At 46.2% G+C, this 17,242-nt stretch overlaps 1 protein-coding gene across 3 annotated transcripts in view; it reads right to left on the bottom strand.

Annotated features, from left to right (window-relative positions):
* ZNF532 (zinc finger protein 532) overlaps positions 1-17,029 on the bottom strand; it is a 44,037-nt gene extending 27,008 nt beyond the window's left edge. Inside the window, exons 1-2 of one of the 3 annotated variants that reach the window (XM_075268394.1) lie at positions 16,969-17,029; positions 10,465-10,972 (exon numbers count right to left, since the gene is read on the bottom strand). The gene's annotated coding sequence lies outside the window, so the exon portion shown is untranslated. Of the gene's footprint in view, positions 1-9,731; positions 9,973-10,464; positions 10,973-12,852; positions 12,936-16,968 lie in introns of those variants that run through there. The other 2 variants (XM_075268388.1, XM_075268403.1) reach the window with 2 other exon arrangements.
* Positions 17,030-17,242: the final 213 nt, after the last annotated feature.

Raw genomic sequence — 17,242 nt, 5'->3', positions numbered from 1 at the left:
GGCCCCTGCACACAGTATTATACCTCATAGTGGCACTGCACACACTATTATGCCCCATAGTGGCCCCTGCACACAGTATTATACCTCATAGTGGCACTGCACACACTATTATGCCCCATAGTGGCCCCTGCACACAGTATTATGTCCCTCAGTGGTCCCTGCACACAGTATTATGTCCCATAGTGGCCCCTGCACACACTATTATGCCCCATAGTGGCCCCTGCACACAGTATTATGTCCCTCAGTGGTCCCTGCACACAGTATTATGTCCCATAGTGGCTCCTGCACACAGTATTATCCACCATAGTGGCCGCTGTACACAGTATTATCCCCCATAATGGCCCCTGCACACAGTATTATGCCCCATAGTGGGCCCTGCACACAGTATTATCCCCCATAGTGATCCCTGCACACAGTATTATTCCCCATAGTGTCCCCTGCACACAGTATTATGCCCCATAGTGTCCCCTGCACACAGTATTATTCCCCATAGTGTCCCCTGCACACAGTATTATCCCCCATAGTGGCCGCTGTACACAGTATTATGTCCCATAGTAGCCCCTGCACACAGTATTATCCCCCATAGTGGCCCCTGCACACAGTATTATCCCCCATAGTGGTCCCTGTACACAGTATTATGCCCCATAGTGGCCCCTGCACACAGTATTATGCCCCATAGTGGCCCCTGCACACAGTATTATGTCCCATAGTGGCCCCTGCACACAGTATTATCCCCCATAGTGGCCCCTGCACACAGTATTATCCCCCATAGTGGCCCCTGCACACAGTATTATCCCCCATAGTGGCCCCTGCACACAGTATTATCCCCCATAGTGGCCCCTGCACACAGTATTATCCCCCATAGTGGCCCCTGCACACAGTATTATCCCCCATAGTGGCCCCTGCACACAGTATTATCCCCCATAGTGACCCCTGCACACAGTATTATCCCCCATAGTGGCCCCTGCACACAGTATTATCCCCCATAGTGACCCCTGCACACAGTATTATGTCCCATAGTGGCTCCTGCACACAGTATTATGCCCCATAGTGGCTCCTGCACACAGTATTATCCCCCATAGTGGCCCCTGCACACAGTATTATGTCCCATAGTGGCCCCTGCACACAGTATTATCCCCCATAGTGACTCCTGCACACAGTATTATACCCCATAGTGACCCCTGAACATAGTATTATGTCCCATAGTGGCCCCTGCACACAGTATTATGCCCATAGTGGCCCCTGCACACAGTATTATGCCCAATATTGGCCCCTGCGCACAGTATTATGCTCCATAGTGACCCCTGAACATAGTATTATGTCCCATAGTGGCCCCTGCACACAGTATTATCCCCCATAGTGACCCCTGCACACAGTATTATGCCCAATATTGGCCCCTGCACACAGTATTATGCTCCATAGTGACTCCTGCACACAGTATTATACTCCATTGTGGACACCCATGAAGAATTATTATACTCGGAGGTCTTTTCAGACCCCAGAGAATAATAATCATAGACCCAGGGGAGGATACAAATATAAAAGCACTCTTACCTCTCTCTGGCTCCTCTGAACTCTCCGCCGCTGTCAGACATCTTCAATAATGTCTGGGACATCATGTGATCGGGGGGCTTGCATATCGATGCAGGCCCCAGTCATGTGACATCTGGAACGTCACGCAAGTAGGCCCGAAGCCTGCCCGGAGAGGTAAGTAACACTGTTTTTTATGTTCCCTTACCTCTCCGATCCAAAAGACCCCCCACCCCAGTATAATAGTGCTAGTGGGGCCTGCGGCCCCGTAGTTACGCCCCTGTCTGCGAGCCAGATGCAGCCATCAAAAGAGCCACATCTGGCTAGCGAGCCATAGGTTCTCATCCCCTGGCATAGCCTAACGATAGGCCATCAATATACAGTAATATATATTTTACTAAACTGAGAATATAATGCAAGATCAACAGTTAACCATGACACAAAAAGGTAAAAGTCCCCAAATGGACCCCACGAACTGAAACCAGAACACAGGTAGCATCAAGGATCAAGAAGCATGAAAATCATATTGCGAGAAGTCACACAGCTCCAAGATAGAGACAAGCAAGAAAAGTTGGACGAAGGTCAAGAAAAAACACACATCATACATTTCCTGACATACAAGTTCTAATCTTAGAAGTGCAATACTAAAAATATACCCATAGTACAAATACTGGCTGCTTTTTGCTCATGCGGCAGCCTTTTTTTTAGCCATATTAACAACACCTAAAAGGGTTTTCCCACAAAAGCAAGTTATCCTCTTATCCATAGGACAGGGGATAGCGTGCAGATCAGTGGGGGTCTGACTGCTCACACCCCCACTGATCAGGAGAGCGGGGGACTTTCTGAATGGAGCGGTGGTCAGGCAGCAGGTGCACCACTCCTTTCTTTACAATGGGAGCGCCAGAGATAGCCAAAGTGCGTCATATCGTGAGTCATATCGAAGGTAAGCAAGTGACAGATAAGTGACATAGAACGGCTGTTCCCCAACTCTCGCTGTATGGACATTGATGTATGATATGTAATGTGGCTCAAATCTGTCTCTCCTGCCTCCTTCTTGTGATAAGTTTCTCCCTGTCAGCTCTTATAAGCATGAGGCAAAGCAGAGCAGTGTGAAACGGCATCTTATCGAAATACAGTGGAGATTCTGCACACAGCACTCACAGATAACATAGATAATGCAGATCGGAAGAGTTTAGTGCAGCACTCTATATATAGAGGACATACAGAGTAACAAGGAGGGTGGGTTTTAGTCTGAAGGATAGCCGTCTGACAGCTGGCTGGAGGGATTTAGCACATGGGTGATGATATCATCCTCCCAACAGGAGAGAGTGACATCCAGGAATTGGATCCAGAAGGTGGCGCTGGGCGAGATAGCTGTGCTATCTTGTTGGTTCAAGTGACAATAACTAAATATATATCTTCTAAATGCAACCCTAAGGCCTCATGCACACGGCCACGCTCTTCCAATGGGGTATCTGATGCTCTGTTGCAATTACTATAGGGCAGGTCCTGTCCTGCTCTGTGAAATCGGAACAGAACCCCAATTGAATTTAAAGGATCACAGAAGGCGCCCAGATTACATTCAGATGTCATCGAAGTATTGGAATTTACTCAGTGGTGTGCATGAGGCCTAACCCTTATTCACCTGGTTTGAGGTGGACACGGGAGGTCGTACCTAAAAAACAGTATCAGGAAGTGGCCGAGACCGCACATGCTACTGGATCCCGCTAGGCCGAAACTACTTTTAACTAACTTTTAATGCAAGGGTTTAAAATGATGGCTCAATGATGAAACAAGTTACACAGCGGTCCACCATACTTTACACTGCAGTTAACACAGATTTAAAGGTGCATCAATAATGGAGGAATTTAAAGATTTGCTTTAAGCAGCCCATAAGAAGCCTACCTCCCTGCAGTCACGTAACCTGTGAACACAGAGCACAGTAGTGATGGGCGACGTGTATTTATAACTTGCAGAGCTGCACAGAGTCGACGTCAGCACGGTAAACCAGAGCAAGACACATTCCAAGACTGAGTAACTCCAGATAAATAAGGACAGGAAATGACTTGTGCTGAGCTGTCAAGAATGCAGCTGCAATGCAGAGCGGCCATGTAAAATCTGCGGCCTTCCAACCATTGTGGAACTACAATTCCCAGCAAGGATTTATCAGGGCCCACTGGGAGTTGCAATTTAACAGCAGCCGGAAGCCACGGATTGCAAACCACTGTTCTAGGTTAAGTGCGTGGGCTGACTTTAGAGTCCACAGCGATGGCGGTGGTGATTTAATGCACCATCCCTAAACAATTGTAGGGTCTGTATGGGTGAAAAACAGAACGGATAGCGGATAGCGTCTGGACCAGGGGTAGGGAACCTTCGGCTCTCTAGCTGCTGTGAAACTACAACTCCCAACATGCTCCATGAACAGCAGAGCAAGTATGCATGCTGGGAGTTGTAGTTTTGCAACAGCTGGAGAGCCGAAGGTTTCCTACCCCTGTTCTGGACCATACACTTACATGAGTGGGCCTGCACCGCAGAAAGGTCAGGAATAAAGTATAGGACCTGCTTCATATTTTGTGGTCCAGGTTTATGGCCCGGCACAGATCCCTAAAAAACATGGTTGTGTGTTTGTTGGGGGTCTTGAGCCCCCAAGAGTGGGGGCTCAAGACCCCCAACAGGGTCATAGAAATCAATGGGTCTGTATACTATCAACCAGACCGGCACATACAGTATAAAAGACTGCTAGCCTGCAGATGCAGGAGCGTTCCTCTGGGCCTGGGAGAGTAGCCCATTCTTCCAGGAATCTGTGAGGCCTCTTTTAGGGAACCTCTTGGACGTTGCAGGAGAGGTGTCTTATGGGACAGAGCCCCATCATTCTCAGGACGGGTGGGGAATCCAGAAGAGAGTTGCGTTAACTGCTTGTGACCCAGGACCCCATTTTAGTGTACATCCCTTTTATTAGATTTTAGGCCATCTACATGATTTTGCTGCTTTTTATGACTGCACGTGTTTTTTTACATTAAGATTCAATTCAATTTTACATAATTTTTAGAATTTTTGAGAAAATAAGTTGGTTTACACCTGCCCGGACCTTATGTTTTTTGGGGTAAGTGAAGTCAGGTTAAACCCCGCCATGACCTTCTACTCTGCAACCCATAAATCATGTGATCGGTCACTTGACTTCCGGGCCTTTGCCATACACATCACCCATCGGAGAAACAAAAGCAGCGAATGCATGGCTTCTTTACGGGATCTCATGGTGCATGTGTACAATGGCGTACATGGCAATCTGAGTTCACGTGTACATAATAAGGACGAGTTTTATGGCCCCTAGTCTCCCTGAACCAAAATTTGATCACTATAGGACCCTGGTGATGTATGGGCGACTGTCTACACCGAAAAACCTGTTTTAGTTGCCCCTAGCAGCTTTAATTTGTCATGAGCAGAACACAAAATGAAAGCCGCCCTGTAATTGGTTACTAGGGGGAACTAAAACAACTCCATATACCTGACCCATTGGGCCAGTGATCAGGAGGACCAGGGAGCCAAAGGAGGCCTCCGTGTGAATGGACTTGTGTGACCGGCGCGCCATACACCTCTATGGGGCTGCGGAGATTACAGGTCCGGCAGCCCAATACAAGTTAATGGAGCGCCGATCACACAAGCGCACTGCCACTCTATGGGTTGGCTGGATTGACACAGGGATTTTTAGACCAGATTTTGACACGGAATCCGCTTCGGAATCCTGTCCAAAAAAAACGCCTTCCATTGACTTCAATGGGAGCTGTTCACTTCTTTTTTCTGCTAGCGGTTTTGTGCCGCTCGCGAAAAAAAGAAGCAACCTGCCCTTTCTTGCTGCGGATTCCGCAGTGGAATCTGGCGCAGCGTCCGTGGCGCGAACACTCCGACACCGACTAGGCACATTCATTTGGGCCTAATCCAGAGCAGAATGCCGCGACCAGTGCACCAGCATCCAGTCGCGATATTCCACTCTGGATTAGGCCCAAATCAATGGGACTAGCCGGGAGGGGAGTGTCGCGCCACGGATTCTGCAGTGGATACCGCCGCGGCAAGAAAGGGCAGGTCGCTTCTTTTTCGGTTTCTTCCCACTCGCAGAAAAAGGAAATGAACGGCTCCCATTGAAGTCAATTGGAGGTGTTTTGTTGACCCAGATTCTGACGTCAAAATCCATTCCAAATAACCCCGTGTTAACCCAGCTTTAGGGGGATTTTCAGTCCTCCATCCTCCTGGTCACCGGTGGGGGAGGGGGACACCGGGTAATCGGTCACCCAATGATTAGATACTTATCTCCTGTTCTGTGGATAGGTGGGATAAGTATCCATAACAGGACAACCCCTTTAAGAACAGGGCTTGTTTCACACGCAATACCGCTTTGTGACATTTTACGGAGTTTTCAAACACATTGCAGCCACATGTTCCTTTGAGGCCCCACGGGACGTCCCGCAGTAAAATAGTGCGGCGGGAAAAACTGTGGCGGCAACGCATCGGGGTTCTTCCCACTTTAGACAAAAAGTTCACAGAGTTTTCCTCCACGGGCTTTCTGTTTCAATTATACCTATAGGGAAACCGCCCGCGCTTCTCTAGGTGTAATTGACATGCTGTGATTTCCAAAACCACTCCGGTTTTGGAAATCGCAGCGGGTCCACATGGCGGTTTTTACCACAAAGTGTCCATGGGATTCGCTAGAGTCCCATCCACTTTGCCTGTATTGTAAAACGCCAAATCACAGTGTTTCTGTCCCATTGGGCCCCGGCCTAAAGGAGTTTTTCTGGGACTTAGAATAGGTCTTTAATATGGGATCAGTGGGGGCCAACATCAGGAAGCAGTTCCTAACCATGCGGGCAGCACGGTGGCTCAGTGGTTAGCACTGCAGCCTTGCAGCGCTGGAGTCTTAGGTTCAAATCCTGCCAGGAACAACATCTCCAAGGAGTTTGTATGTTCTCCCCGTGTTTGCGTGGGTTTCCTCCGGGTACTCCAGTTTCCTCCCACACACCAAAGACATACTGAGAAGGAATTTATATTGTGAGCCCTATATGGGACAGTGACTGACAATATCTGTAAAGCGCTGCGGAATATGATGGCGCTATATAAGTAAGTATAATAAATAATGTGAATAGGGAATAAGCTGCAATACCAAACACAGCCACTATACAGTGCATGGCGCTGTGGATGATATTTAGCTGATTGCGGTGTTTGGATGGGCAATACAGCTAATGGGTGTCGGACCTTCTCCCATCACCTATTGATGGCCTATCCTCATGACAGGTTATCAGTATATAAGAACCAGAAAACCTGTTTAGGCTGAGGCCTCACATTGCCGAAACAACTATTTTTTTGGTGCAGATTTTGCTACTTTTTTTTTTTTTTTTAAATGTATATTGTGAGCCCCACATAGAGCTCACAATGTACATTTTTCCCTATCAGTAGGTCTTTTTTTGGAATATGGGATGGAAATCCATGCAAACACGGGGAGAACATACAAACTCCTTGCAGATGGTTTTTTGCCCATGGCGGGATTTGAACACCAGGACTCCAGCGCTGCAAGGCTGCAGTGCTAACCACTGAGCCACCGTGTGGCCCCCGCTACGTTTTTTTTTAAGCCAAAGCAGGAGTGGAGCAGAAGGTAGAAGTATAACAACTTCCTATATATTTCGCATTCCTTTTATAGACATTTTTGGCTTTGGTTCAAAAAAACTGCAGCAAAATCTGCAACAAAAAAAGCTGTGTTTTCCGCAACGTGGGGCCTCAGCCTTAAAGCCTATATCCTATCCTACTAATAATATAAATCCTACTAATATTATAAATGTGAAAGCTTGGATGTTTGTGTGTTTGTTCCTCAATCACACAAAAATAGCTGAATGGATTTGAATGAAATTTGGCACATAGATAGATTGCAACCTCGATTAAAACATAGGCTATGTTTTATCCCGGTAAATGACATGGCTTCACGACTGTTATGAATTTATGTTCACATACTATATTACACTGCACTTATCTCAGCTTCTGGGAAAGTCAGGGCTGTTATCTCTCTGTGTAAACACACGCTAACCCTCAATGGTTTGTGTTCACACATTTGCATATTATCTGATCTGTTCCAGGCAGTGCTGACAAACTGACATGGGCAAAAACCTTTAATCCAAATTGGCAGTTTGCCAATTTTTAACATGCCTGGAAAAATAAAATCTAAACAACGAGAGTTATTAAGGTAGCCAGAAGTCACAGAGTTCTCACGGAGCGGAGGGGGATCATCGACACCAATACTTGAACAATCACGGACACAGCGTGAGGAAAAAGTTCAGCGGCATGACAGCTTGAGAGCTGCCGAAATGCCGAAGCAGGCAAACCATTGATGGCAGCAATTTGCTGAATATAGGCGGATCATCGACGCCAACAACACGCAGACCAAGTCGCGGGCAGAGGCTAGTTGAAATATAAATACATTACACGTATATCGATGGTTTTTGGCTTTTTATTTTTTAATAGGACTAGAAAAAAAAAAGGTTTACATAAAAGTCACTATAAACGGATGCAAACAAGCTCCATGGAACATGCTGGAAGCTCAGGATGTCTTCCCACAAAGCTTTTAGCACCGGCCGCACCTCAGATTCTTATTTTGTTTCATATTTTGCTGCGGTTTATTGAGCCAAAGGCAGAAATGGAGTAGTCGAAGTCCTTATGTGATATTTACTTGGCATTGGCTCAAAAAAATTGCAGCAAAATCTGTAACAAATAATGTAGACTTACTGCAACGTGTGGCCCGGGCCTTTGGTTCGAAACACACATGCTCTTTTTGATGCAATTTTTCATCCCAAAAACTGCATGAGCAAGTCCAGCCTCATGGTGTCCATGCACATTGGATGTAAACCAGTCAAATCTACTGATTTTGGTGGGAACGGGCAACTATCTGATGTGTGCGGACCATAGAAGAATGGGGCATGTTGGATTTCAACATGTCCCATCCTTTGCACCCATAGGAAATCCGGCAAGAACGTATTCTCCTGTCTCCATTGAGAACACATGCACGCTCTGCTCCATAGCTCTCAATGCGCCATTAGGTCAGGGCCACACGTAGCGTAAACGCCGTGGCAAAAACCGTGGCGTTTTACAGTCGCTGCAAGGCGATTGGGATTCCCATCCACACATTGCGGAAAAATACGTGCAGCGGACCTGCTGTGATTTCCAAAACCGTTGCGGTTTTGGAAATGGCAGCAGTTCCCCTATAGGTATTTAGGAAAACTCTGTGGACTTTCTGTGAAAAGCGCCGCGGGAAAAACCACGATGCATTGACCCTTTTTTTTGCTGCGGCCCGCTACGTTAGGCCTCAGCCTTAATCTGCTTTTGCATGACCAAGTTTTGGTTGTGAAACTCGGTCCCTATGTGCGCCGGACTGTCTGAACGTAACGTTGGGAGACGGAGCATTAGAGTTACCTACAATGCTAGGAGTCCCTACCTACCCGCGAAACCTGGGTAGGTAGGGACTCGGGACCGAATAGATGGTAGTAGTCTCTCCCCCCACGGTCATCTGGATCAACCTTCATAGCCCAAACTCGGTTATGCGTTTCCCGTTTCCGCCACATTTCCCTCCGAGAAAACTGGGAATGGTCCTATATAGTACGAAGGGAAGATTCCTGCATCTCGACACTGTCCCATAAACCTACGTCAGGCGCTGTATGTCCGCGGCCTCCTAATACCTCTTAAACTAGACAATCCCGATTTACATTCAGCCAACATTCGGAGCAATTGTGTGGCAAATGATGGTTTCTCCGCTCCCCAATTGTCTGGAGCTCTGCATTTGCACATGTGTAGACAATCACAACCTCCATCCTCTCACCCATGGAGACAGATTAGACTTTCACTCCAGCATTCGGATGTAAACGTCGCCGCCAAACAGTCACCAATCCATGACCTACCTTGATTTAACCCATGCATATCCATACTAAGTCCATGTATTACATAAAGCATCTCTATAGAAGAGGTCTAGACTCCCTACTAAACATAGCAAGGCCCCTCAGACACACAACAAAGACCTCTGCAGTGTCAGAAGGCCTGGATTTCTCCAAACAAGGCCTACTCCCCACCAGGCCGTGCACAACACAAGGAAGCCTCCAAGTCCCTGATCCTTGCACTTAACCCTTCAAGGGAAAATGAAAAAAAATGTGATTCCCGCGGATGACGGCACTTACATTTTCCTTTTAATTATTCGTGTCATCTGGTCACCTCCTCCAGCCAAACTATAACACAGATTTCATGTGGGCCGATGTTGGTTCCTGCACGGATACAGCTGTAGGCAATGACTGTGGAGAAGAAGGGGGGGACGAATCCAGGCAGGGCCTGTCTCTGCAAAGCCAGCAGTAAACAAGAGGCCCTCAAATATAAATCCAGTGTCCTTTACGTGAAGCCACCTACATGCATGTGTCTCCAATTATAGCTTACATGGTTCCCCCGTGAAACCTTGGCAGATGCTAAGGTGGTGGTGATGGTGGGGGTTGGGGGGAGAGGTAGGTTTAATAGGGAACCATCCGCCGAGTAATTGATGAAAAGCCAGCGCCACAGCACATAATGTAAATGCAGAGGGACAGGGCTTGCACCAGCAGCAGCAATGCAATGAGGGCCTTCTCGACAATCCTCCCCCTGAGGTGTCTATGCAAGCAGCCAAGGAAACACAGACAAACCTGACAATAGCACATCACACATGATACACACTCATCATTGCTAACCTAGAAAAGCCCAAGGTTACGTAAAGCCTTGAGAAGCTTCTCCAGGTTAGAACCAAAACCCCATAAGACACAGAAGCAAATTGCTATCTGGGAAAATAGAAAAAGACAGAGGAATGCAAGGAATGTCCTAGTCCACATCATGGAAAACTGCAAACCAAGACAAGGTGGCTGCACCCTAGTATTAGCATTGACCACTTACCCAGTGCAAATATCTCCAAGGCTCTATGGGCTGCCTTAGGGTGAGGAGCCTAGTGTCACATTGTGGAGACATTTTCACTATTGTTCTCCATTTTTCTTGATTGAAGCTATTAGAGAGCCAGCAGAAGGCTGGGGCTGGCCAATAGACTGAGCGTCAACCAGGGGGGCTGCTGATTTCCTGTTCTAGGAAGTAACCAGAGATGTCTCCAAGGCGGAATATGTTAGAGGTCCATCCTTAGAGCCGTGCAAGCCTTTGTTCCTGTCTTCTTCTCATTCATTACAGCTGCCTCTTGTGTGTCCCTCGTCTGCCACGCTCTCTCGTCTCTCCCAGGCCTCCAGCTTATAGACAAGATGCACAAGCCAGCTCACATGAATGCATGCACAATTTTTTTTTTTTTTTTTAACAAGACAGGTTTTTCTTTTTCATTTGCAGCTCGGATATTGGACGTAATTCGGACACAGGTCGTTATTCATTCCCGGCATTTTCCAAAAAGTGAAACAATGGGAACCTGATAAAGAAGACAAAAATAGAATTAGAAAGGGCATTTGTTACAGTGTGTGCTTGTTAGGAGATGGAAATATACGTTGGCGTGTGGAAGGATGAGTTTTTTCGGTGGTGGGAATGTAGGGGTTTAGCGACGGGGGCCGAGGATATTAATAATAGATCATAGGACGTGTAGGATTTGCTATAACGTGATGTAATAGATATGTTACATATAATACACAATATGGGCTTATACAACGGCATGAGTTGTATGGATGGGAACGTATGGGTTAACTGATGGGGACCACAGATCATAAGGAGCGCAGTATTGCCACATGATAGGACGTAATAATGTAATGTAATAGATATGTTACATATAATATACAACATAATATATACGCTATAATGGATTACATTAATCTGTTAGCAAATATATAATGTATACGAGATAACGCACCACGTGACGTAATGTATATGATGTTATTGTGCATCATATGTAGGATCTACATAATTCACGTATGATATGCAACGTATCAAATGTTCATGTCATGTACGGTATGTAATGTATCAGACGTATATACATCACGTATGATGTGTGATGTATCACATATACTTAAGTTACTTAAGATATGTCATGTATCAGATTTATATACATCACGTATGATGGGTAATGTATCACATATACATACGTTACTCATGATATGTAATGTATCCATATATATACATCAAGTATCACATATACATGCGTCACGTATGATGTGTAATGTATCCATGTATATACATTATGTATCACATAGACATGCTTCATGTATGATGTGTAATGTATCACATATACATGCGTTACTCATGATATGTAGTGTATCCATGTATATACATCATGTATCACATAGACATGCGTCACGTATGATGTGTAATGTATCACATATACATGCGTTACTCATGATATGTAATGTATCCATGTATATACATTATGTATCACATAGACATGCGTCACGTATGATGTGTAATGTATCACATATACATGTGTTACTCATGATATGTAATGTATCCATTTATATACATCATATATCACATAGATATGTGTCACGTATGATCTGTAATGTATCCATGTATATACATCATATATCACATAGACATGCGTCACGTATGATGTGTAATGTATCACATATACATGCGTTACTCATGATATGCAATGTATCAGATGAAATGTAATGTATGACGGAATCAGATGTAGCAGAGCAGAGTTTGTCATCTGACCCTGTGACCATATCACAATGCGTTCGTTACCTGCGGTTCTACATACGACTCCAGCTCAGCTATATCCTGATGAAGTCGCCGAAGAGTTAAATAACAAATCCAGCTCTGCTACCTCTGCAAAAACGTACAGGTAGCCACACTACATACAACATACATGCAACCACTGGCAATTCCTAACACGTCCAGTCACGCCCTTTAAACTTTGACCTTCCAATATGGCCCTGCAGTGGCTAAGGGGTTAAACGCCCTCTGACGCGCTGCCGTAGCACGACACAGCGCATTAGATACGTGACATCATACAAGTAGATTTAGTCATACATGTGTAATGCAGCATAAACCGGCACAGACACAGCATGCACATCATGTACAGAACATGCAATTCAAAATTTTTACGCCCCAGGTCCATTCGCCGTTTCCCGCCTCGCTTTCTACCTGTACAATTTGCTGCTATTTCCAATATATTCTCCCCCACCCACCCTATTGCTTCTAGAACAATCCTAGAGACCTGAGCTTTATGGCAGCAGAATATTACATGTAAGCCTCCCCGCCCGCTGCAGAAACGCACAATAATGTGTTTTTATTCTTGCAAATGTCACGTACCAGTGCTGTGTGTCTTACAGTTAAGTGCATACTAAGTGGAAGAGGTACCTTGTTGCAATCTCTTCTCCCTGCCATGTAGGATCTATCCCAACGCAGCTCAGTCACTGCATTGTTCATGAATCTGATCTGCCTCAAACCAGTTCCAGCTGGATCTGGACACCCTACATAAAAGGGGCTATGGCATCCCTAGGATACAAGCCATTAGTCCCAAAATCATAGGCCTATGCTTATCTAATTCCAGCAAAATTTTTGCATTATCCCCCCCCAAAGCCGTTCCCCCCTCCCCGGGAGTATTAACCGTTTAACCTGCATTAATAATAAGAGGTTTTGCAGGGAAGGACGGAGCAGAGCGGTGCAGGCCCCCTCGTCGCCAGATCTTGCTGCAGTGTCTGAGGCTCCTTTTACAGCTGGGAGGGAAATTAAAGGGGGTTATTATAAGAGCAGACGGCAGGGCTCGTGTTTACCTGAGGTCTGGAATTAATCGGTTGCAATCTGAATTTTATGTACCGGTGGTCACTAACCCCTGGCGGAACTGCAACCAATGGCTATGCAGTTATGGCGGGACTACAACTCTCAGCAAGCGATGATATACGTAACAGCTCGGAAACCACGATCATATACTAAGGTCTTATTCGTCAATAGCAATTTATTGAAGGTATTACTAGAAAGTCACGATTTTTGGGGTGATTTTATGATACTTGATTGTGCGATTTCAGTGAATAGTCCCAATATACCCTAAAGGAACACATTTGGGTAAACGAAAATCTGCCCGACAAAGAAGGCATAGTATAATGGTGCCTGTATTGGCGGTGGTGGTATGTGGGTAAGGTTTCGGCTTCCACTACGTGAGCATGTATCCCAATTTATATAGGACACCCCCAGGCTAAGGCGGTAGTGTATACAAACACTAAGAAGTAAAGCAAACCCCATAACAGACCTTAGAACAAATACAGATGAGATTCACAGACCACGAAATCAACACAGGCCTCGGACCCGGTATCCGAAATATAGACTCCAGACCAGACCCCTTGACAAATATAGGCCTCAGACCAGAAACCCTAAATCCAGACCAGACCCCTTGACAAATATAGGCCCCAGACCAGAAACCCTTAATCCAGACCAGACCCCTTGACAAATATAGGCCCCAGACCAGAAACCCTTAATCCAGACCAGACCCCTTGACAAATATAGGCCCCCCCGACCAGAAACCCTTAATCCAGACCAGACCCCTTGACAAATATAGTCCTCAGACCAGAAACCCTAAATCCAGACCAGACCCCTTGACAAATATAGGCCCCAGACCAGAAACCCTTAATCCAGACCAGACCCCTTGACAAATATAGGCCCCAGACCAGAAACCCTTAATCCAGACCAGACCCCTTGACAAATATAGGCCCCAGACCAGAAACCCTTAATCCAGACCAGACCCCTTGACAAATATAGGCCTCAGACCAGAAACCCTTAATCCAGACCAGACCCCTTGACAAATATAGGCCCCAGACCAGAAACCCTTAATCCAGACCAGACCCCTTGACAAATATATTAGTGCCCAAAGCAAACGCCCTAAATCCAGATGCCATAACCCTGCCTAAGCAAACTCAGGCCTACATAAAGTTAGGCCTATATAAAGTTAGGCCTAAATAAAGGCCGACAAAGACCCCTAACTGGAGCACAGGCCTTGTCGTCCATAGCAAGCAGTCACAGCGGGACAGTTTACGAAACAAATGCTATGGACAACAAGGCCGCTCTTTCTTTTCCGCCATAATTATTGCGCTAGATTGATAGCATCTAATAAAGTTTTACTAGGTATTCAGCCCGTACACATTTGTACAAGGATGGGGTGACATGGGCGTTACTATCAGGCGGCTATACCGTAATATTCCACTGAAATTGTGCTAATCCTGCGGTCACATAATCTGGAATCTCGCAGGACAAGACGCTGAAGACGGATTAGACCTACTTATTAGTAATAAGGCTCTTATATTATATTATTAGACATGGGGACGACATTTGATTTTTTAATCTGATCTACTTTTCTCGGACCGTTTGATAATCCGGAATATAAAATAGTAACGTCGTCACCGTCTCATCCGGTGAATAAGTGAAATTCCTATAATCCGGCATCCATGGGACCTGATATCGCTCTACTTACCATGAGGATCTTACAGTCTCCTGCGCCGCCGCCTCTGCAAAGACTGAACGAAACAAAGGCCTGCCGGGTCTGCGCCCCCCTCCCCCATCATCTTTTCTTTTTGCAGGAAGATCCTTAAGGCTACTGTTTGCATAGGCAAGGACAAATACTCAATGGGCATAGTCAAGGGGTCGGGTAGAAATCACCACAGTTTTACATGCAAAAATCATCGATTTATCGTGTTTCACTGTAAAAACTGCAGCTGCATCAAAAACACATGCATTATTTTCAATGCAGCTGTACAATCTGAATACACCCAAAGGCTACAGCACTTGATAAATGTATTATCCTAGGGCCACGTAACTATATAACATAGCAATGCTGTGCTACGACATGCCTAACCCTAGTGAACGGGGTCACGTTGTCTTCTGCAAGGTGACCCGCCAGTTGGCGGAAATCCAACCCTGTTGTTTTCTGTGCTCGTGCACTCACATGACATGCAACGTTTTCATCTTAGGCCTCATTCACATGACTGTGCCATCAAACTGGTGCAAATGATCACGGAAATCCACATTAGCGACAAGCTGGCATAGCGTACAGCACAGACATATGGCCCGGCAGGGGAACGGATGCTAGGTTCACACTAGTGCCAGCTCTCTGTTATTCGGGTACCCCTATGGATCCAAGCAATGGAGAGCCGGAACGTTAAATAGTAGTTACGCATGGAGCCCAGTGGACCCCATTGACTATAATGGGGGTCCATTGGGTTTCCGCCATTTTGAAACTGAAAACGGCAGAGAGAAAAAAGGACTTCTTTCTTCGCCGATTTTCGTCGGTCTCTGCAATGGAGTCTCCAATGGAGACAGATGTGTACCCAACCTGAGGCAGCTCTTACACAGGGAATACGAAGATGGGTGTTGAATACACCATTCTTCATAAATATGCGCCTACACCAAAAGTCAACGTGTAACCCTAACCTACGGGGCCATACAGTCCAAGAAGAGAAAGGGATGGATTTACATGCAACCACGTGTGTCGTCCGATGGGGGGCCCCGATCGTCCAGTGGCATGGACTCGGGGTGACATCTAAGTATCTTCCATCATGCACTGGCTTCCGATCCGTTCCAATGACATGTACCAGGATAGGATCTGCTCTATTTTCATCGGACCAGACAGGAACATTGGGCGCGCCCTCGGGAAGGCCTTGACCTGTTCACATGAGCATTGGTGACTCCATTCACCGCCTTTGTGCGCTCCATATAGTACACTTTTTGCTATACAGAGCACGGTCAAGATCTGTCGAAGCGTCATGGCTTCCTTTATGAACGGATTTAGGCCAAAGGTCCATGACGCTGGCCCCTGACTATATTACCTTGTGCAACGTACACGTGGTCACATGCAACGTAAACCATTGAAAAGCATGACATTTTTGGATACCAGGGGATAGCCCTGTATCTTGGGCCTACTGAGTAACAATGAAGCAGACACGCAGCTGACCTAACGCCATTTGCTGCATCGGACAGGTTCACCATCTTCATCTCCATTTTCTCTGTGCTCAGGAAAGCTGCGCCGCTAAGAATCTCATTCACATGCATGAAGCAAATCCCTAAGGACGGGGGCAGGGAGGAATGTATGAAAAGAAGCAGGGGAGGGGAAGTTGTTATACCTGCATTTGCAGATATGGACAATCTATATTACGGCATGATGTGCCCATACATTGGCGCAAAGGGTGGAAGAGAAAAAAACAGTGAAAGTACAACAATTCATTTCAGTCTTAAAAACGTGAAAATGAGAAATGGCGCACAAACGGTTACAGATTTAGTGCAGCCGTAACCTAGCAACACTGACTTTTTCGCAGGCACTCGTGTCATTTTCGTCTATCATACCTTAGAAATATCTGCATTAAAATCTGCAGATGTAAAGGTCTCGGTGCCCCCCACCCCATAGCAAACAACGAGGGTGCAATGTTCTAAGGCTACGTGACTAATGGCGACAAATCCTCCAAAGTAAATGCTCACGTTCCAACCACCTACCTGCAGATCTGTCCTGGAGAAAGGCTTATATACCCTGCTGGAGGAGACTGTCATGGGAGGGAGGGAGTCCTGTGCATGTGCAGGAAGGAAGCCCAGGCCTGGGCTGACACAAAGGAGCTGCGGCTGCCTGCAGGCCATCCCTCCGCAGCCATGGCCGGGAAACATGATCTGTCAGGACCACTCAGGTTTCCACAGAAAAGGAGTCTCCATTTGCAGGGATTAGGCCTCAGGCGGCGATGGTGGTTTGGATTATTTTAAAAAAAAACAAAATATG

This window comes from Leptodactylus fuscus, chromosome 1, assembly GCF_031893055.1.
Source record: "Leptodactylus fuscus isolate aLepFus1 chromosome 1, aLepFus1.hap2, whole genome shotgun sequence".
Taxonomy (NCBI): Eukaryota; Metazoa; Chordata; class Amphibia; order Anura; family Leptodactylidae; genus Leptodactylus; species Leptodactylus fuscus.
This window is presented reverse-complemented; position numbering and strand designations above follow the sequence as displayed.